This window comes from Heterocephalus glaber, unplaced genomic scaffold (assembly GCF_053883595.1).
Source record: "Heterocephalus glaber isolate CG9 unplaced genomic scaffold, H.glaber_assembly_v1.0 deba00000942, whole genome shotgun sequence".
Taxonomy (NCBI): Eukaryota; Metazoa; Chordata; class Mammalia; order Rodentia; family Bathyergidae; genus Heterocephalus; species Heterocephalus glaber.
The window spans coordinates 3624550-3646893 of NW_028258174.1; the positions used below are offsets into that span (position 1 = coordinate 3624550).

Genomic DNA, 22344 nt, shown 5'->3' on the forward strand with positions numbered 1-22344 from the left:
AACAAAATCTAAAACAAGCCAGAAAATTGTATACAGTAAATATACCCTGAATATGGTAATTTTACCCTCAGGGAAGAAAATTTTAAAGGGGTATGTTACTTTTCTCTCATTGCTGAGACAAAATACTTGACACAAGGGGAAGGGGTTTATTTGGTTTATTTTGTCGAGGTTTCAGTGCATAGTTGGCTGGCTCCAAGACAGGAGTGGCAAACAGGCATCACAAACAATATAGTGTGCACAAGGTAGCAAAGGCAACAATGTACCTTCACTGTGTCTTTCTGCCTCTTTTTTCATGTCCAGGCTACCAGGATTAGCATGGTGCTGAACCACTCACTCATGTGTAATGGTTTAGTAATCACACACCCTTCCTTAATCACAGCATCACACATTCGATTCAGCTACCTCTGAAAAAGAAAGTCCCACCTCATCCATATGAGGCTTTTAGGGGACATCTAAACACAAACCCTAACAAGGGGTTAGGGGAGAAAGTAGAGAAATAGAAAATGAAGAAGAGATTAGAAGCAAGGCTGAAAGACAAAGGAAGATTACCGAAACTTTGGGAATCTGGTGAAGAAGACAGGAGGGGTAGAGAGAAGGCTGAAATATATACAAGAACAAAACAGAACAACAACAAAAAACCTAGAAACTGTTCACACTCATATAAAAACAAGAACAAACAAGAGAAAAGAAAACAAAACAAAAACAAAATAATAGCCACTTCAAAGTGTGTCTCCGCTGTCACTGGTAGATAGATTGGGCAGACAGAGCCCAGCTTGATCCCAGAAATCCAGCTATAGATTTATAGTTGGGTAATGGATAATCCCAGCAAATCTGCACCTTTAGTTCCACTGGCATTCAGGCTGATTTCTGGCTGTGAGTGTGAGACTGGAAACTGATTTTTTCTGTCTGCAGCACTCCGTGTGTCTCCTGCCAGCTTGAACTCCCTCTTTGACTTCCTGCTGACTTGGACTTAGTTCCATTTCACCATAACACTGGGTGCTGCTAGTTGCTGAGTTCCGAGCTCAGTTGGCCACTCTCCAAGATGGTGACTGGCCAATCGCCCTTTCCTGGGGGACATCTGAACCCAGATAACTCAATAGCCACTGCAGTCTGCTGGGTCCACTGGTGCATTTCTCCGTGGAATCCTCTGGGGTTGCCAGTAGTCACCAGGCATCTGTAGGTTAAAGCTGCCCTTCCCACGCAGTGAGTCAGAGCTCAGGGAGAAAGGGCCACTTGCCATCTCCTATGTTGAAATCTCTCTTTGCTCTCCCTGTGGGTTTCAATTCTCACTTCCGATACTTGCTGAGTCCCGGAGTCCCATTTGCCTTCTTCTTTTCCTCACATTGCTGTATTCCAGTGTCTGGATACCAAATCTCAGACAGGCTGTTTCTCTGCTATTCGACCCTTCTCCATTTTCCAAGGCCATTGTTTTGGACTAAGCTCTTGCACTGGGCCAAAACAAATAAGACTAAAATCAAACTAGAGTCACCCATGCTGAAGTGTCACATCACCAAGCCAAAACTAAGTTGTTATCTGGCCTTCAGAGAAATAGGCTGGGAGAGATCCAAATTTTCCAGACATGCTTGACAGTGAACTTCCCTCTGCTTTAATCCCTTCATCTTTAACCTTTAGAAATAGTAATTTGAAATAATTTGATACTAATGAGTAATTTTTCTATTGTTCTGTCTCTGGTCCCCATGTTACAAGGACAGTAACTTTGAAATGACCAATTTGACTTTTGTTCTTTGTTTCTGCTCTCTTCAGCCCTTTTGTAAAACCAGCAACTTCTCAGCCCATTGGAACATATATTCTGTTTTGTGGAATTAAGTGTTGCCTGATTCTAAAACTAAAGATCTTTAAATTATAATTTTGTCCTTTGACAAGGTCATTGGAGATCTTGATATGAACAGTTTTGGTGGACTGAAGGGTCCAGAAGGCAGATGAACATTTTAAGAGAGAATGGGAGAACTGGAGGTAGTGAATATGAATGTAGCACCTCTGCTACTCCTTCTTTGTGAAGACTGTTCCAGCTTGATTTTGACTCTATTTCATGGAAATCTTAGCTCAGATATCATTTTCTCATAAAAGTGACCCTGATCTGAGAGGTAAATGTTTCTCACACTTTTGACTCTGTTGGTTTCCTTTGTTGTGTAAAAGCTTTTCAATTTGATCTGAACCCATTTGTTGATTCTTGGTATTATTTCTTGTGCAGCTGAGACTCTGTTCACAAAGTCCTTGCCTACACCTCTTTAGGAGTTTTACCATTTTGATTTCCAGCAGATTGTTTCTGTTTTAATATTTAGATCTTTGACTCCATTTTGATTTTAGTTTAGTACATGGGGAGAGATACATATGGGTCTCAGTTCATCTTTGTCGTGTGTCATGTGTGAGTCAAGTGTTTTTTGAGGATCCACCTAAAATGCAGTGTAACATGTATCATCTTCACATGAGCAGTTTTTCCTGGCTACTTTATCTTTAACAAAGGGGCCAAATACTTTCACTGGAGGAAAGATAACCTCTTGTTTTTGTTTCTGTTGTAAAATTTCATGAGAAATCATCAGGTTACCTAAGAACCTGTAACCAGAGCAAAAGAAATTAGATATATAATGTGGCAACTTAATAGATAAACTACAAGAACTACCACAAAAGAACCTTAATGGCACTTAGTTTACCTCTTCTTGAGTCGCTTTTTCTCTGTTCCCATTTCTAACTCTTGTTTTTGATGAAAACATTCTCCTTTTAAATAAGTTAACGTGTTTATTACAATCTCATTCCTGGCTGGACCTATGGCCATTTTGTTTCTATAAACTAACTTTGCATATGTATCTCCATTCTGGTCCATTATACAGTTGACCCTTAAACAACACAGGTTTAACTGCATGGTCTGTGTAGTTTCTTTGTTTTTGTTTTTTGAGATCTGTGACAATTTGAAAAAATTCAAAAATATTATAGCCTAGAAATATTGAAAAAAATTAAAGAAGTGCATAAAATATATGTATAGTCTATAACTTAGTACCATAAAATATACACAAATCTATTATTAAAAAGTTAAACTTTATCGGGCTGGGGATTTAGCTCAGTGGTTCCACCCCCTGACTTGCAAGCACAAGGTCCCGAGTTCGATCTCTGGTAACAAAAAAAAAAAGTTAAAATTTATCCAAACTTATGCACACAAACCGTATGTGACATAATTTGCTGTCAAGAGAAATGTGAACCAAATAAAGATGCAGTGTTAAGTCAACTCTGAAAGATTAACTGTAGTAATGCCGCACTATTTTAATAATTTTGTAGCCACCTCCTGTTGCTATTGTGTGAGTTCAAGTGTTTTTTGAGTATTGACCTAAAATGCAGTATAACGAATCATCTTTGCATGAGCAGTTTTTTTCTCCAGTCAATACACTGTCACAATAAAAAGTGATCTCTTGAAGTTCTTGTCTGTTTTTCACCTTATATAATGCATACATTGTACAAAATATATGTTAATTGACTGCTTATGTTATTGGTCAACAGGCTATTAGTTAAATTTGGAAGGAGTCAAAAGTTATACAGAGATTCTTGATTGTATAGGGGGTTGTTGCCTATGTTGTTCACTGGTCAGCTGTATACCACTTTAATCCTCAAGAGGTGTCAAAAGACAAAATTTCAGTGAATTTAGTTAAATGGTCTAGTTGACTTTCATTTATTATTCATGAATTAGGTAAAAAATGGAGGTGCTATCCTGGGCATAGCAGAATGATGGGTGCCATGAATAACAACAAAGAAACAAAAAATGGATTGGTTAGTATCAGATTACTTCAGGTTACTTTCCTTAAGGGTTAAAGCAAAGAGGACTTCTTTATACTGGCTAAAATAGCCTGTTTGGGGATTTGACTGTTATATCTTCTCTCAGCATAAGAGCTCATGTCTTTTTATTTCTGAATAGCAATCCATTGTATATCTATACCATAGTTGTGTTTATTCATTTGCTTTTTGAAGGATGTCTTGGTTGATTCCAGCTTTAGGCAATTATGAATAAAACTTGTAAAGATTCACATGCAGGGTTTTTGCGAACTTGTTTTCAACTCATGTGGATAAATAATTAGGACCGTAATTGCTTGTTCACTTGGTAACCCTGTATCTAGTTTTTTAAGCAACTTGCAGAACAGCTTTCCAAGCCACCATTTTGTATTCTTATACCAATGAATGAGAGTTTCTGTTGCTCCGTGTCTTTGTCAGGATTTAGTGTTGTCAGTGTTATGGCTTATATCTAGATGTACCCCCAAAGTCTCATGCAGTCATAGGTGGGACTTTTTCAAGGTGGCTGGATCTAGAGAGATGTTAGGATCAAGGGCACTAGGATTAAGGGTGTAAGCACTACACATCCTAAGTAGTCTGGATAAGATATAAGGGATATAAAGAGCTGTGATCGTCCTGTGCTTGCTTTCTTACCTTCTACCCGCCATGAACTATTTATTTCTCCTCAGTGATGCCTTACCTTACCTTAGAGGCAGCCAATTATGGACTGAAACTTCTACAACTGTGAGCTAAATAAGCCTTTCTTTCTTAACTAGTGGTTGTTGGGTATTTGGTCCCAGCAAGGAGAAAAGTAACTAAGACACTCAGTTTTGGATTTTTAACTAATCTCATAAAAATGTAATGGTATCTCATTATTGTATCTGTCATTCTCTAGTGACATGTTGAACTTCTTTTTATATGCTTATTTGCTGCCTGAATATCATCTTTTTTGACTAAAGATGAGGCAAGGAAAAGCATCTGGAATCCATCTGGAGACAAAACTAACCATTCCACTATAGGGCTACTTTTCCGTTTATTTATTGTTAACACGTGAAGTTGGCTGAATGCTATATGTACAAATTGTTATGGAATTTCCTTCAGTTAGATATTATTCTCCAATTTAATTACCTTGTTATTCATCCACATTGGTATTTATTTGCTACTCTTCTATCTCCTCATACATGTTTGTTAAAGTCTACCCATGATTTTTCTCCAATATTTTGATTTTTTTATACAGTGTAACACTGATGCCATGAGAACTTAAAATATTCCTTTCTGTATTGACTGATTTCAAGTTTTTAAAGGAAATTACTCTAATGTCTTGTTAATGTCAAGCAAGTATTATACGTGTATCTTTATGTGTATGTGTTGCCCAGATGAATCATAAAAAATAAAAAAATTTAAAATTTATTTTCAACATTTCCTTAACAAAGAATTTCTTAACAGAATTAACTTGAATGACATTCTTGTGAGCCTTCAAAAGCCTACTTTCTGAAAAACAGCCACACATATTCTTAAAGTACAATCCCCCTTTTTTATATTATTTTGCTTCTATCCTTCAGGAATAAATAAATAAACCACTAAATCAAGTTCACTAATATTTTCCTCAATTTTTCTACTGTTGTGTTTCCAGATTCATTGTAGTACACTTTTAACATCTAAATCTACAGTATTTCTGGGCATAGTTAATGGCTAGATTTTTTTTAAAAACAATAATTGCAAAAAATCTATATTTTACCTTCCTTGAAAGATGTCTGAGCTGTCTCTTAAATATACTACACAGTTTTCAGCCTGAATTTTATAAACCTATCTTACTGGCTTTATTTTTACTTTTCTACTTATTTTCTTTATCCATGCTTTACATGGATATATACATATATAGAAGTGTAATGCATTAAAATTTCATGTCATTAAAAAACATTATTCCGCTGGGGATTTAGCTCAGTGGTTCCGCCACCTGCCTTGAAAGTGCAAGGTCCCGAGTTCAATCCCCAGTACAAAAAAAAAAAATTATTCCAAATAAAAATAAAATAACAATAATATAATAAACACCTTTTTTTTTTTTACTGCCTCCTGGAATGAACAACTGTAACATTTGTCTCTTTTTTTCAGTAAAATATTTCATATATTGTGGAAGTGTCCTTGGCATAGGAATTGTCTTTGTGTTTTAAAAAATTTTACATAGATGCCAGGCATGTTGGTATATGCCTTACATAACCCTGGTACTCTGGAAGCTGAGGTGGAAAGATCATAAATTTAAGGCCAGCCTGGGGGAGATAGCCAGATCCTGCCTCAAAAAAATTGTTTTTTATGTAGACGGTATCTTACTGTACCCATCATTCTATAACTTGCCTTTTTTCACTCAACTCACGTACTGTTTAATAGTATGAGTCTATTGTGGGCAGGAGATACTTTTAAAATATTGGAACAATGAATATATTTTTGTTTTCATTTCTTTTTTAAGGAGAGGGGGTGCAGATATATGCACACCAGGCAAACATTCTACCACTGAGCTACATGCCCAGCATATATTAAATATTTGTATGCATTTAGTTATTTAGTTCGTCTTTACTGAGCCCCTGGGAGCTACTAGAAATATAAAGCTGAATAATATGCTGTTACCGCTCTAACCCTGATTTAATGGGTCAAGGGAATCATCTATCGTATACAGCATAGGGATGCTTCCTCACATTTTTGCATAGTTGTAAAGATCCATGATCACCACTTTACTTTTACCTACGTATCAAACAGCATGATAAAAATGTTTTTAATGTATATTTTTGTAAAGACTTTATTCATTAAATCTAAGAAATCAGATTGTAAATCACAGCATTATTTTATATTTTACAAAGAAAGAAAAAAGCCACCAAATATAACTTAAAGTGAATCCTGATTTCAGAGATGTTAAATGTGAAATATGATACAGTACTAAATATTTATTAGCTATTAGACCTAGATGTATTTTGTTTTATCTATTTGTACTATATAAATTGAATTAAGAATAACAAAGTTTTATTGAGTGACTGTTACATAAGAAAGAAGTCCACTGGATAATAAGTTAATGAATTAGATGTGGTCCTTGGTCTTAAAGAACTATACAAGGGGTAAATGTGTACAGAGTTGCTAAAATAAAGCTGTGTTCGTTAAAGCACTATAGTAAATCACATACACTAATAAATACATTAAAATCAAATTAATGACAGTTGTTGGCTTTGTAAAAAAGTATAAATTACCAACTACAAAAAACATTTGTTAATTTTTTATTATTCCATAATGAGAGAAAATTGAGGGAGGGTTTGGTAGAGGGAAAAATGGAAGAAAATATTTATGGGTGTATATGTGTTATTTTTATAAGGAGAAAATAGGGTTTCCTTGAGTGTCATTTTTAAAATATTTTGTTTTCCTCTGCAGTAGGTCTATTTGTAGGCAAAACAACTCTAGTAGTTGTAATATTTGTTTTTCTTTGGAAAATTTACAATGAATTATGCTCAGCCATACATGTTACTCTGTATGTGGATTTACACAATGGAAATATGTTAACTTTAAGCTGGCATCTGTCAGCTATGAGCATTTGTATTAGTTGGCCCACCCACTGTCAGTATGTCCACTTAGGAATGTAAACTTACTGTAATTTTGGCTTAAATAAATACCATTAACAAAACAAATCTGATAAGTTTTTAAAATCTGAGGTCAAAACAGAAGACATAGGATTACCTATCATTTATGGAAAGCACAGTGCAATAACAGAAAAGACATCAAGTGTAATGCCTGGAGACCCAAGTCTGGATTCTGTCTTTGGTATTGTTTTAGACATTGTGACCTTAACCTAGTCACCTAATCACTTTGTATATTTCCCTATGTGTTAAAAAATGATTGTAATATTAGTAATGGCACTTTTAAAGGCTAAATTTGATTTATAAAGCTTTGTAAATGATAATACTTTTTAAATACTTTTTAGATTTTGCCTTTTAGTGTAGATATAGAGTTATTTGTACTGTACCTCTTTTTTTTCTGAAATCTGTTGCCTTAATGCTTTTGAGAAGAGGTACTCAAGAGATTTTTTCTAAAATAAAATATTATTGGCTGTAAAACTAATTTTAGGACATTGGAAGAATTAGAACTTTTGTCCAAGTTCCCAAAAGCTCCACTAATGCCTTAATTTAAAACAGTCCCAAAGCATTATGACAGTTTGGCAATAAGTAGCAGAGCATTACATCTATCATTGATTGAACAATATAATTTCAAACTGTATCTGAATAAAAGTGATAATTTACATAAACATCTATGTGCTGTCATTTAAAAAATCATTTTAAATGAATAGTGATACAAGAAAATGTTTACCATGTGATATTAAGTAGAAAAGCATTGATACCAACATAATCCTAACTTTACTTAAAATAATGAAAGACTGGTTTAATATAAACCAAAAAAGTTTAAAAACATTTTAGGGCTGGGGATTTAGCTCAGTGGTGCCATCACCCTGCTTTGCAAGCGCAAGGTCCAGAGTTCAATCCCCAATACCAAAAACAAAAAAAAAATCATTTTAGTAAATTGGTAGATTTCATAGTGATTTTTAGTTTCTACTGTAATTTCCCAATTTGTAGAATGAGCATGTATTCCTTTGGAATCAGGACTATATATGAATATATATATAATTTATTTTTTTCTCAAATGTCTTTAAATACTTAGTATCTCAGCTAGCACAGTAAAATATCATGAACTTACATAATTATAATTTAAGTATGAGAAGTTATAGGCAGTATTCATATATATAAAAAGAATATTATCTATGAACTCACTGTAGATACCTTTGGCTATACCTTTTGGCTTTGCTCTTTTGCAACTATGTTCAATGCTTTGATGGACTAGAATTTGCAGCCAATAAGTTTTTAACTAAAGGATAAAAAATGATTACATTAGACTGGGCGTAGTGGCACATGCCTGTAATCTCACCTACTGGGGAGGCTGAGGAAGGAGAATCTTAAGTTTTAGGCTAACCTAGGCAATTTAGGCAGACTTTATTTCAAAATAAAAAAGGGCTGGGGATGTAGTTCAGTGGTGGAATGCTTGCCTAGTATGTGGGAGGCCCTAGCTTAAATCTCTAGTACATAAGGGAGAAAAAAAAGTGGTCATATGTTTTAGCCAGGGCTAGTCAGATTAGTGGTCATATGTTTTAGACAGGACTTTGCCAGGACTAGCAAACTAGACCAACTACTGTGATGACAGCATTGGAGGTTCAACACCATTTTTCATGGAGCACCAAATTCATAATAGTGTAGAAGAAATTCACGGTCCTAGCCATTGTATTTGTTTCCACCCAGACTATGACTTTTTCCTCTCTTAGCCTCCAGCTGCCAGCCATTTGGCACATGTTAGGCATTGTTGGAATTGAAATGGAATAAAAACTGAAAGTTTTCAGATTCCTAACATTAACATTAAATGATGTAAATTATGCAGACATTGTCCTAGGCAACCTCTGTAGATCAAGGGATGTTTGGGGGAACAACAACAATCTCTTATATTTAGCTATTTCTAAACTTAGGGTTTCATGGCATCTTTTTCTGTTTTTTTTCTCTTGAGACAAAGTCTCAAGAGATGCCAAGGCTGGCCTCAAACTAGTGGGTCCAAGTGATTCTCCTGTTTCAGCCTCCTAAGTGCTGGGACTACATGTGCCCGCCACCATGCCCAGCTCTCATGGAGTCTTTTCAGTGCTTTTCAGATTGGTTGCTAGGGGTCCATTGGAGGCCCTCAGCACTTTGCACAGTCAGCTGTAATTAAAACGGGCACACTTAGAAGTGAAGAACTAAAACATTTAATAGAATAATAGAAGTTTTTGTAGATAACATTTAAGTAAAATGTATTTTGATCAGTTTAACTAAGCTTCTGTTTCAGGTGGGAAGGAAAATTAGGTTTTGTCCTTTTGCCCTAGGTGATAGGCAACAACATATGCTATTCTTCAAGTTAGGACCTTAACAATTGTGCCAAGTGTAGCTGGAGAAGAAAAAAAGAAGAGAAGTGAGGTCTTACTGGTGTCTCTGTCAGTATCTCTGTTCATCAGTTGATTACCTCAGCCCTTCAGACAACTGTTGATCTCAGGTATATGTGTCAAAAGTTACTGTAGTTAGGATGCCACAGCTTGTTACTACAGTAATACCATACCTACAGTAGTACCATATCTCAGTTCACAAATGCAAACAGAAGTGTTCAGGCAAAATTTTGCTTCTGTTCACGAACTATTCATCAGGTAAGAAATATGACTGTGACTATCTTCCCCACATGAACACCAATGTGTCCATCTTCTCCACTCTGACATGTGGTTGTGGCTTCCTCTGGTTGAGATCGCAGTTGCAGACATACCTGTGCACACTTGCTGTGAAGCTTTTTTGCGTAATTTTTAGCACATACAGTATTCTACAGTTATTTTTCAATCCAGCATGGCTCCAAAGAAAGTGCAGAGCAATCATGGTGGTAAAAAGAAAATGCAGAATAGTAATGGAAGTAAATAGAATGTACAGGGTGGTAATGAAAGTGACAAGAATGTGCAAAGCAATAATGAAGGTAACAAGAAAGTGCAGAGCAAAAATGGTAGAAAGGAAGTTTTGAAGAATATAACCATTGAATTGAAGAAGGAAATTGTAGAAAAGCGTGAGTGTGGTATTTGTGTGGCTGATCTTGACCTCAGTACAAGATGGCAAAGTCGACAGTCTGAACTATTTTGAAGAATAAAGATGTTATCAAAGGAACTGGTGTGGCAAAAGGAGTAACAGTGTAAATGAGAGGACACAAGTGCTGGAAGAGGTGGAAAAATTTTGTTAGTATGGTTTAATGAGGAAACAGCTGGCAGGTAATAGCATTAGTGAAGCTATGATCTATGAAAAAGCCAGGAAATTGCACAGTGATTTACTATAAGAAAATCCCTCTACAGGGCCGGGGATTTAGCTCAGTGGTTCCTCCACCTGCCTCACAAGTGCAAGGACCCTAGTTCGATCCCCAGTACCAAAAAAAAAAAGAAAATCCCTCTACAAGTGTAACAAGTGATACATTTAAAGCCAGTAGAGGTTAGTTTGATAAATTCCATAAGAGCTAAATCCCTGGCCCCCCTTTTTTATTTTCAAATAAATAGGGTTGTCTGTCAGAAATTAAAACTAGACCCATACCTATCACCGCACACTAAACTAAGATCGAAGTGGATTAAAGATCTAAATATTAAGTCAGAAACACTTAACTTGCTGGAAGATAAGTTAGGTAGAACTCTTGATGAAATTGGCATAGGAAAAGACTTTTTGAACAAATCTTCAGTAGCACGGGAGCTAGCACAAAGAATCAACTACTGGGATCTCATCATATTAAAAAGCTTCTGCACTCCAAGAAAAACTACCAACAGAGCTAAGAGACAACCTACAATGTGGGAAGAAATATTTAGCAGCTGTAGCTCAGACAGAGGTCTACTATCAAGAATATATAAAGAACTGAAAAAAAATCAGACCTCCCAAATTCAAAGACCCAATTCAAAAATGGGCATCCGAAATGAACAGACATTTCTCAGACAAAGAAGTAAAAACAGCAAGTAAATATATGAAAAAATGTTCAACATCACTGGTCGTTTGAGAGATGCAGATGGAAACAACACTGAGATTCCACCTCACCCCACAAAGAATGGCTGCTATCAAGAAATCAACCAATAACAAATGCTGGCGGGGTTGTGGAGAGAAAGGAACCCTTCTCCATTGTTGGTGGGAGTGCAGACTGGTGCAACCACTGTGGAAATCAGTATGGAGATATCTCAAAGAACTAGGACTAGAGGTCCCATTTGACCCCACTATTCCCCTACTGGGTATCTTCCCCAAAGAATTAAAAGAATCATACCACAGCAATATATGTGCACCTATGTTTATAGTGGCACAATTTGTAATAGCTAAAGCTTGGAAACAGCCCAAGTGCCCATCGACTGGAAACTGGATAAAGACGATGTGTTTTTTTTATAAAATGAAGTACTCCTCAGCCATAAAGAATGAGAAACTAGAGACATTTATAGCTAAATGGATGCATATTGAGCCCACTCTTAAGTGAAATAAATAGGACACACATGTGTAAATACCGAATAGTTTTCCTAGTGTGAGAAATTGAAAGTGTAAATAAGGATGAAAATGATTAAAATGAATAATTGATAATTTGAAATAAGAAAAGGTCCAAGGGTTTGGGGATGGTGGAAGGGAAAGGGGAAAGGGAAGAAGGGAAAGAAAAAACTTATGAGGAAAAAAAAAATGGAATCAAACTCTGTGTAGATAGGGAAGGGTGAAGGGGGTGAAGGATGCACAGGTAATGGGAGAAAAAAAAACTAAGATGCATCATGTTCTGGTACAAACACCCAATTATAAAGGTAAATGTATTTTTATACCTAAAATGTACCAATAAATATATTTTTAAAAAAACAACAAAAAAACAAATAAATAAGGTTGAGACACACAAAAAGCAGCCCTCTGCCTCCCCAAAATTGCGAGCTTTTAGAATAGCCTGGTATATACTCGTGCTGTATTTCAGTGGTTCTCAGACATACAACTTTTTTTTTTCCAGTTTAAAAAATTTCTCAAGTTGGGAGCCACCTTATGATCACAATTGGCCTAAATTGAAGTAATTACTTCAGAAAGGATTTGCATCTGCCTCTGCCAGTTTTTTGCACTACTACTAACCTGAGGCTTTTATTTATTTATTTATTTATTTATTTATTTTGGTGTTGGAGATTGAACCCAGGGGCCTTCTACCACTAAGCCACATCCCCTATCCCCTTGGTACCATTTTAAATTAAATTGTCTGCCTGAAAGATTTTTTTATTCATTTTGTTTTGTTTTTGACCCCTCCCGGTAGGATGAATTCAGGTTGGAAAGCTGTGTGATAAAATTTTTTACCATACAGATACATTTTGGATAAGATTCTATCTGGTGACCATGTTGAGACTTTCAAGTTTCCGTTTTGTCTCTTTCTGAGCAGTGGATTTAATTTTCATTTATCCTTTGTTGCATTTGTAGCCCTTTCAATATTCCAGCTTTTCAATTTTAGAAATTTTTTTCTTTGATATATAATAAATGATGGCTTTAATTGGATCAACCTGTCAGACACTTGCCTAGGACCTACTGCTCCCCTTTCAGAACTTTTTTTACTCTTTTTGTATGTACTTCTAATAAACTGAATGTCATGTTATACATTCTTTGCTTATTCCTTATTGGTGAACATCAAGCTTTAATTTGCATTAAAACTCAGTTGGACAGTTAGTTAAAAGTATGTATTTCTGGACCTTACCCCCAGAGCTGTTTCAGTGGACTTGAGTGAGGACCAGGAATCTGTACTTTTTAAAGACTCTCAAGATATTCTTACTTAAGTGATTGAAGGACCACATGCAGTTAGACTGCTGAATGACTTCAGCTGCCATCTTTATGTATTGATGACTTCTTTCCTATCTTTAGTCCAAACCATTTTTCTGAGTGCCAGCATGGCTTTTTTAAGGTTTAAAAAAAAAAAAATCTGATCTAGGCTACCTGTGTTCAAAACCCAGCTCAGGTACTTAATAGCTGTATGACCTTGGGCAAGTTACTTCTCAGTTTTCTCACATAAAAATAAACTAATAGTAATATCTCATAGAATTACCTTGACAAGTTGGTGAATCAGTACATGTAAAGTTCTTTGACTAGTGTATAGCACATAAGAAACTCAATGGAAGGGTTAGCCATTATTTTTAGATTGTTGTATCCTATAAGAACCTCAAATATGTCTAAGATGGATCTTTTCTACCACCTCTATCCCTCCCTAAAAAATCTGTTTCCTGTCTTGGCTACAGTTACTTTTATTTTTCTCTATCGCCAGTTTTCCTCATTCAGGTCATAAGTTCTATGGATTCAACATCTTATTTATCTCCTTTCCAACTCTATTTCCATTGCTTTGGTTTAAGTTTTTACCCCCTCTCACACAGAGTTCTGGGATAGTCTCCTACCTGTACTTCTACCCTCTGGTCATTTTTGTCTGTTCTAATTTCACAAAAATCTTTGTCAAAGGCAATGTGATTTTGGAGCGCCTCTGCCAGATGGTTCTTAATGCTATAGGATAAAATCCAAATACCCAGGCCTGGCGTGAAAGGCTCTTCAGATCTAATTTCTGCCTTCTCTGCAGTACTCAAGCACATATACAGTCTTCTGGTTTTAGAAAAGTACTTGTAGTAGATTGCTGAAAAGACTGGATTATCTCTTGCTTTCATAATTTTACATAGATACATATATAGTGTGCTGTAAGAGTATGAGCAAGAGAGCCAGGCTGCCAAAACCTGACTGCTGCTTAGCTAGGTGTGCAGCCTTATGTACAGCACAGTTTCTTCTTTGCCATAGTTTCCTCATCTGTAAAATGGGAATAATTTGCCTCCTAGCATTAATATGTGGGTTTAGTAAGTTAATTCACATAAGAAGTGTTCAATAAATGTGAGCTATAATTACCTTTATTATTACCATACTATAACAATACACTTGAGTACACTAGATCTCTTCGTCCACCCATTCTCTCAATTCTTTTGCCCATGCAATCCTACGTATTTTTAAAAACTTTCAAAAATCCTACCCCTTTTTTCCCATTCCACCCTCCTCTCAATTTCCCTCCCCTCCTGTCCCGGCCCGCGGGTAAGTCAACGGAGACCCTAGAGGGGGAGCGAGGATGAGAGGGGACAGGGGACACGAGAGATGGAGACAAGACAGGTTTCTGATCAAGTCTCGTTTATTGCAGAAGCTGTTACAACATATATACCGTAGGGCTAGAGGGGAGGAGCAAGAGGAGGGTACTGGGGCTACTTCCTTGTTGCCGGGTAGATTTGCAGCAGGCCCGGATATGTCCGTAAAAGGCACTCAAGAGTTCTAGCGGGGGGGCAAGGCCCCCCACACCCTCCCAATGTACAAAAGCTTTGTTTCTGTTTTTTCCTTCCATTTTCACTTTCTTGTCCCTTCCTTCCTTTCTCCCTCCTCCCTTTTTCCCTTTCCCATTTGAACATCATCTTCCCATTTCCCAGCATCCATTACACATTTCAGTCCTTATTTCCACTTTTGGTTTCTCATACCAGAAAAACATTGCAGCATTTAAAAATTTGTGTTCGATGTATTTCACTTAAAAGTATGGTCTCAGGGTCCATCCACTTAGCTATAAATGTCTGAAGCTTGTCCTTCTTTATGGCGGGGTGGTATTCCATTGCATTAAAAACTCTACATCTTCTTTATCCATTCATTGGTTGACGGCATTTGGGCTATTTCCAAGATTTAGCTATTATAAACTGTGGCACTATAAACATGGGTGTGCATATATTGCTGTGGTATGATGCTTTTAATTCTTTTATTTTTTGGTACTGGGAATCGCACTCGGGTCCTTGTGCTTTCGAGGTGACAGGACCAGCAAGCTAAATCCCCAGCCCTATGATGCTTTTAATTCTTTTGGGAAGATACCAAGAAGAGGTATAGCTGGGTCAAATGGAACCTCTAGTTTAATTTTTTGAGAAATCTCCACAGTGATTTCCACAGTGGTTGCACCAGTCTACACTCCCACCAAAAGTGGACAAGGGTTTCTTTTTTCCCACAGCCCCTCCAGCATTTGTTATTGGTTGATTTCTTGATAGCAACCATTCTTTCTGGAGTGAGATGAAATCTCAGCATTGTTTTAATTTGCATTTCATGAATGACCAGTGTTGTTGAATGTTTTTTCATATATTTGTTTGTTCTTTCTAGTTCTTCATCTGAGAAGTGTCTTTTCATTTCAGATGTCCATTTTTACATTGGGTCTTTAAATTTGGGGGGTGGGGGTGGGTCCTGATTTTTTTGAGTTCTTTCTATATTCTAGATAATAGTCCTTTGATGAATAGCTGGTAAAAATTTTTTCCCACTCTGTGAGTTGTCTCTTCAGTCTGTTGGTGGTTTCTCTTGCTGAGCAAAAGCTTTTTAATAAGATGAAGTCCCAGTTGTTGATTCTTTGTAGTATTTCCCATGCAATCTGGGTTTCGTTCATGAAGTCTTTGCCTGTTCCTATGTCCTCAAGTGTTCTACCTATTCTCTCTTTCAGCAAATTTAGTGTTTCTGTTTTAATATTTGGATCTCTTTTCCATTTCAATTTTAGGTTAGTGCATGGTGAAAGATATGGGTCTAGTTTCAATATTTGACATGTGGAAAGCCAGTTTTTCGAGGACCACTTATTAAAAAGGCTATCTTTCTCCCAGTGAACATATTTGGCTCCTTAGTCAAAGATAAGGTGGTTGAGTGTGTCTGGACTTGTTTCTGCATCCTCTAGTCTGTTCCATTGATCCTCAGGTCTGTTCTTTTCCCAGTACCATGCTGTTTTTATCACCATAGCTTTGTAGTATAATTTAAAGTCAGGGATTATGATACCCCCTGCCTTGCCTTTGTTGCTCAGAATTGCCTTTGCTATTCTAGATCTCTTCTGGTTCCAAATGAATTTGAGGATTGTTTTTTCTAATTCTATGAGATGTGCTGTTGGGATTTTGATTGAGATTGCATTGAATCTGTGTAACAATTTTGGAAGTTTGGCCATTTTTATTAAATTGGTTCTTCCTATCCAAGAACAAGGGGTATGTTTCCATTTTCTGTAATCCTCTTCAATCTCCTTTTTCAGAGTGCTGTAGTTTTCAATGTAGAAGTCTTTTACTTTCTTCATTAGTTTGATTCTTAGGTATTTCATTTTTTTGGATGCTATTGTGAAAGGGATTATTTCTCTCATTTCTCTCTCTATAAGTCTGTTATTCATGTACAGGAGTGCTATTGACTTATGAGTGTTGACTTTGTATCCAGCTGTGCCACTAAATTTGTCTATCAAATCTAGAAGTCTTTTGGTGGAGTTTTTGGGGTCTTCTGTGTAGCTAGAGTATCATGTCATGTGCAAATAATGACAATTTAACTTGTTCCTTTCCTGTCCTTATTCCTTTTATTTCTTTCTCTTGTCTAATTGCTCTGGGTAGTGTTTTCAGAACTATATTGAACAAGAGTGGTGACAGTGGACAGTGTCTTATTCCTGATTTTAGAGCAAAAGCTTTCAGTTTTTGTCCATTTAGTATGATGTTGGCTGTTGGTTTGTCATAGATGGCTTTTATCAGATTGAGATAAAGACCACGTATACCAATTTTCTGTAGGGTTTTTATCATGAATGGGTGTTGGACCTTGTCAGATGCCTTTTCTGTATCTATTGAGAGGATCATATGGTTTTTGTCCTTGATTCTGTTAATATAGTGCATTACATTTATTGATTTGCATATGTTGAACCATCCCTGCATCCCTGTAATGAATCCAACTTGGTCATGGTGTATAACCTTCTTGATGATTTACAGCATTCTATTTGCCAGTATCTTATTGAGGATTTTTGCATCTGTGTTCACTAGGGAGATTGGGCTGTAATTCTCCTTTTTGGTTGGGTCCTTCTATGGTTTTGGAATCAGGATAATGCTTGCTTTCAAGAATGAATTTGGGAGTATTGCTTCCCTGTCAATTTCTTTCTTTAAAATAAATTTTATTTTATCCCATTCCCCTCCCCAAGCCCTCTCCCCTCCTTAGGTCCTAAAGCTTTGTTTCTATTTCTTTCTTCTATTTTCACTTTTAAAAAAAAAATTTCATTAAAGACTTTGAGGAGCAGCAGCATTAGATCTTCTCTAAATATCTTGTAGATAGCCAGGGATTTAGCTCAGTGGTTCTGCCGCCTGCCTCGCAAGCACAAGGTCCCGAGTTCAATCCCCAGTACAAAAAAAAAAACCCAAACAAACTAAGTATCTTGTAGAATTCAGCAGTGACTCCAACAGGACCAGGGCTTTTCTTTATTGGTAGTTTTAAATTATATATTCAATTTCATTGACTGTTATTGGTTTATTTAGAATTTCTATATATTCTTGATTCAGTTTTGGTAATTCATATGTATCTAAGAATCTGTCCATTTCTTCCATATTTTCCATCTTATTAGAATATGGGTTCTTTTACTTTTTTTTATTAAAGAATTTGTTTTTTTTGTTTTTTTGTTTGGTTTTTGTTTTTGGTACCAGTGATTGAACTCAGGTTCTTATGTTTTCGAGGCAGGCGCTGTGCTGCTGAGCTCAATCCTCATCCCAGAATACAGGTTCTTGAGGTAGGTATTGATGATCTGAATCTCTGCAGGATCTGTTGTGATTTCACCCTTTTCATTCCTAATTGCATGGATTTGAGTCTTTTTTTCCCCTCTTTTTTTGATAAAGTTGGCTAAGGGTTTGTCAATTTTATTTAGTCTTTCAAATAACCAATTCTTCGATTCATTGATTCTTTGTATAATTTTCTTAGTCTATTGCATTAATTTCTGCTGATTTTTTATAATTTCCTTCCTCGTACGAGCTTTGGGCTTGACTTGATGTTTTTCTGGAAGCTTGAGGTTCAACATTCAGTTGTTTATTTGAGCCCGCTCTGTTTTCCTGATATGGAAATTTACTGCTATAAATTTCCCTCATAGAAGTGCTTTCATTTTGTCCCATAAGTTCCAGTATGTTGTATTGTCATTATCATTTAGTTGTAGACATTATCTGATTTCTTCTTTAATTTCTTCTGTGACCCATTGGTTGTTCAGGAGGGTGTTATTTAATTTCCATGTGTTAATGAAGTTCTTGTGGTTTCTTTTGCTGTTGATTTCCAATTTCATTACACTATGGTCTTATAATATGCATGGGATTATTTTAAGTCCTTTGTATTTACTTAAGCATGTTTTATGAGCCAGTATATGATCTATTTTGGAGTAAGTCCCATGTGTAGCTAAGAAGAATGTGCATTCTGATGTTGTGGGTGGAAAACTCTGTAGACAAGTCCATTTGTTCAAAAGTTTGATTGAATTCTAATATTTCATTGTTGATTTTTTTGTCTAGTTGATCTATTTGTGACAGTGGGGTATTGAGGTCCTCCATTACAACTGTATTAGTGCTTATATGATTTTTCATTTCTGTTAATATTTGTTTTGTACAGTTGGGTGTGCTGCTATTTGGTGCATATATATTTAGGATTGTTATCTCTCCTCTTGGATTGTTCCCTTTACTAAGATGTGGTGACCTTCTTTGTCTCTCTTAATCAGTCTTGGCTTGAAATCCACTTTGTCTGCAAATAGAATAGCTACCCCTGCTTTTTTCCAGATTCTTGTCATATGGAAAATTGTTTTCATCCCCTTGACTTTAAGTCTATGAGTCCGTGAATTTTATTTTCAATTAAATGTATTTCTTATATGTAGCATATTGTTGGATCTTGCTTCTTTTTTGAATCTTGCTTCTTGATCCATTCTGCCAGTCTGTTTCTTTTGACTAGTGAATTGAGACCATTAACATTGATTATATAACTGATATATAATGTTTATAACTGGTAGATGTTGTCTTATCTCCATCATGTTATTTTTCTGCTGTTGGTGTCCTTCTTTCCTTTTCTGTTTTATTTCTTGCCTTGCCTGGTGGATTCATTCTGTTGGGGTCCATGGAGTTGTAATCCTTATTGTCACTTTCTAGCACATCCTTCAGAACAATTTGGAGAGGTGGTTTGGTGGTCATTAATTTCTTCAGGTGTGCTTTGTCATAGAAGTATCTTATTTCTCCATCAATTTTGAAAAATAGTTTTGCAGGGTATATCAATCTGGATTGGAGCTTGCTTTTCTTTAGGATTAGAAATACTCCACTCCAAGCTCTCCTTGACTTGAGAGTTTGTGTTGAGAAGTTTGCTGTGATTCTGATGGGCTTTCCTTTACAGGTGATTTGTTTATTTTCTCTAATAGCTTTTAATATTCTGTCCTTGTGTTGAATTTCTGGAATATTAATTATTATATGCCTTGGGGAATATTTTCTTTTTGATCATGGCTATTTGGAGTCCTATATGCCTCACTTATCTGTATGTCAAATTCTTCTTCCCTATTTGGGAAGTTTTCTGCTATTACTTCCGAGAACAGGTTTTTTATGTCATTTGCACTATCTCTTGCTTTTTCATTGACGCCAATCAATCTTATGTTTTTCTTCTTTGCATCATCTGACAGCTGCTGGATTGATTTCTCATATTCCCTTGCTATTTTTAAGAAGTCTCTCTTTTCATGATCACTAACCACAATTCTTCTGTATCTGATATTCTGTTCTCACAGTGGCTTATTCTGCTACATATACTTTCTATGGAGTTTTTAATCTCCTGTTTCATGGATTCCATTTCTTTCCTATGCTGGGCATTCAATTTCCATCATGTTCCTGAGCTCCTCTATTTTTATTATCTATATCTTTCATTCCGGTCACCATCTCTGTAGTTATCTGGAAAATTATTTCTGCTTTGATTTTTTTCTAGAGCCTTGTTTATATGTTTTGTTACTTCTGCTTTTACCACTTCCAAGAGTCCTGGTGGGTGGCTTTCAGATTGTTCCACTTCATTGCCCCTGGGCTTTGCTTTTGGTGAGGTGAAAATCTATTGGGGTTGCACCTTGTTTAAGTGACTTCTTATTTTGTTTTAAGTTTGCTTCCTGACTTGATGCTTGTAAATTGCTTATGGTGAGTAGCTTTCTTGCCAGTATTCAGAACCCTTAGGAAATGACTACTTCTCAGAAGCATCTTCCGGGTGTAGGCAGCTTTTGGGTTTTGAGTCTGTTGTAGGACCCTACCTCTTCATTGTATTGGGAATGAGAAGTTTCTGCTTCCTTGGCCCAACTGCTAGTTCTTTGGCACTAGTCTGTGGGTTTGCTTTGTTCTTTTTCCTCAGTCTTGGTATTCCAGGAGGAACAACTGATTAGGACAATTGTGTTACCTTACCTAAAGTAGTACAATCAACAGTAACAATAGCATCAAATACAACCTAGAAAATGACAAATTATAGCCCTTGATATGGCATTTTTATCCTTACGGGGGATTTAAAAGGGGTTGGGGGTAAAAAACAGAAGTAGAGGAAGAGATCAGAAGCAAGGCTGGAGGACAAACTTTAGGAAACTGATGAAGAAGACACGGAAAGAGACAGAAAAAGTAAAAACAAGAACAGAACAACAACAGCAAAAAACTAGAAACTGTTCAAACCATCAAGAAGAAAAAAAAACAAGAACTGGAAAGGTGGAAAAAAAGAAAAAAGAAAAGGAAAAAAAAGATTTTAAAAACCCAAAAATGTCCAATTCAAAGTATGTCTCTGTTGTCACTGTTAGGCAGTGTGGGCAAACAGAGTCCAGAACCAAATTGATTAATGTCAATAAGCTAGCTGCAGCTTCACGGTGGGGTAGTGGATACTCCCAGCCAGTCTGCACCTTTAGTTCCTCTGAAGTTTAGGCCAGTTTCTGGCTATGAGGCTGGAACTAGATTCCTTGAGCCTACAACAGTTTATATGTCTCTTGATGGCTTGAGCTCTGCTCCCTGACCTTCTGCTAACTTGAACTCATCTTCCGCACCGAGGCAGTGGAAACCACCAGATGGAGAATAGCCCCAGCTCTTCTGAGTTCTGGGCTCAGCTGGCCCCTCTCCAAGATGGCTATCAGCCAATCCCTCTCCTGAGTGATGTCTGAATCCAGATAACTCACCAGCTCCTGCAGTCTGGTGCATCCACTGCTCTGTTCCACTCATGTGTTTCTCCATGGAGGCCTCTGGGGTCATCAGTAGTCACTGTGCATCTGCGGGTTCAGCCCAACATTCCCTTGCAGAGAATCTGGGCTCTGGGAGAGAGCACTGGTTCTTTCCTCCCTCCTCTTCACTAAAGTCTCTTCACTCTCCCTATAGACTTCAATTCTTGCCTCAGATCCTTCCTGGGTCCCAGGGACCCACTTTCCTCCTTCTACTCCCTGCACTGCTATATTCCAATGTCCGTAAAGTTAACTTTTTAAAACTTCACTTTTTTGTAAAATATACTAAACTGCATATTTCCATTTTTTCCTTGTTGATTTTGTTTTATTTACAATACTACTCACAATTTTGTATAGCCTTCTATTGTAGTTTTTCTCAGTTATATCATGATTTTCAAAATATAACTTGAAATGACTATATATTATTACAACATATGATTTCATTTAATTAATTGTTATTACTAGTTGGGGCAATGGCGAGACAAATAATAGAACTTTTATATTAAATGGAGAAGAGCCAGAGGAAAAGGGAGATAGGTAGTTCTGAGGACAAAAATAGCATTCGTCTTTCATGCAGAATGCTCAGTAGAAGTAGATCAGGTGATATTTGAGCAGAGAATTAAAGTGAGAGAATAAGCTATGTAAATACCCAGAGACTGTTCTGTGAAGTGGAAACCAGAAGTTAAAAAAAAAATATTGAGGCAGGAGCATGTTTGGTGTATAACAAGTACAGAAAGGACAATGTGAGGCTGGAGAGGACTGAGTAGAGAGATTCTGAAGGAGAAGTGGCAGGCAGGGGACCCAGTTGATAGATTGGGACTAGCATTTTCTCTGAGTAAGATAGCCATTGGGAAGGTTTTGAGCAGATGAATGACATGTGCTATTATGTTAAAAGCCTTATTGTTAAAAGGTTGTTGCATAAAGATTAAATTGCAGAGGAACTAGGAGAGAAGTTTTTATAATAATCCAGGCCAGAGATGGTGGCAC

The 22344-nt window shown here is 36.5% G+C and overlaps 1 protein-coding gene across 8 annotated transcripts in view; it reads left to right on the forward strand.

The window, feature by feature from the left end:
- The window catches only part of Cep57l1 (centrosomal protein 57 like 1), an 82853-nt gene that overhangs the window by 8320 nt on the left and 52189 nt on the right, over positions 1-22344 (forward strand). The window contains exon 2 of one of the 8 annotated variants that reach the window (XM_087208663.1): positions 17865-17913. The exons of the other annotated variants lie outside the window; for them this stretch is intronic. The gene's annotated coding sequence lies outside the window, so the exon portion shown is untranslated. The remainder of the gene's footprint in view (positions 1-17864; positions 17914-22344) is intronic. 8 annotated transcript variants of the gene reach the window in all.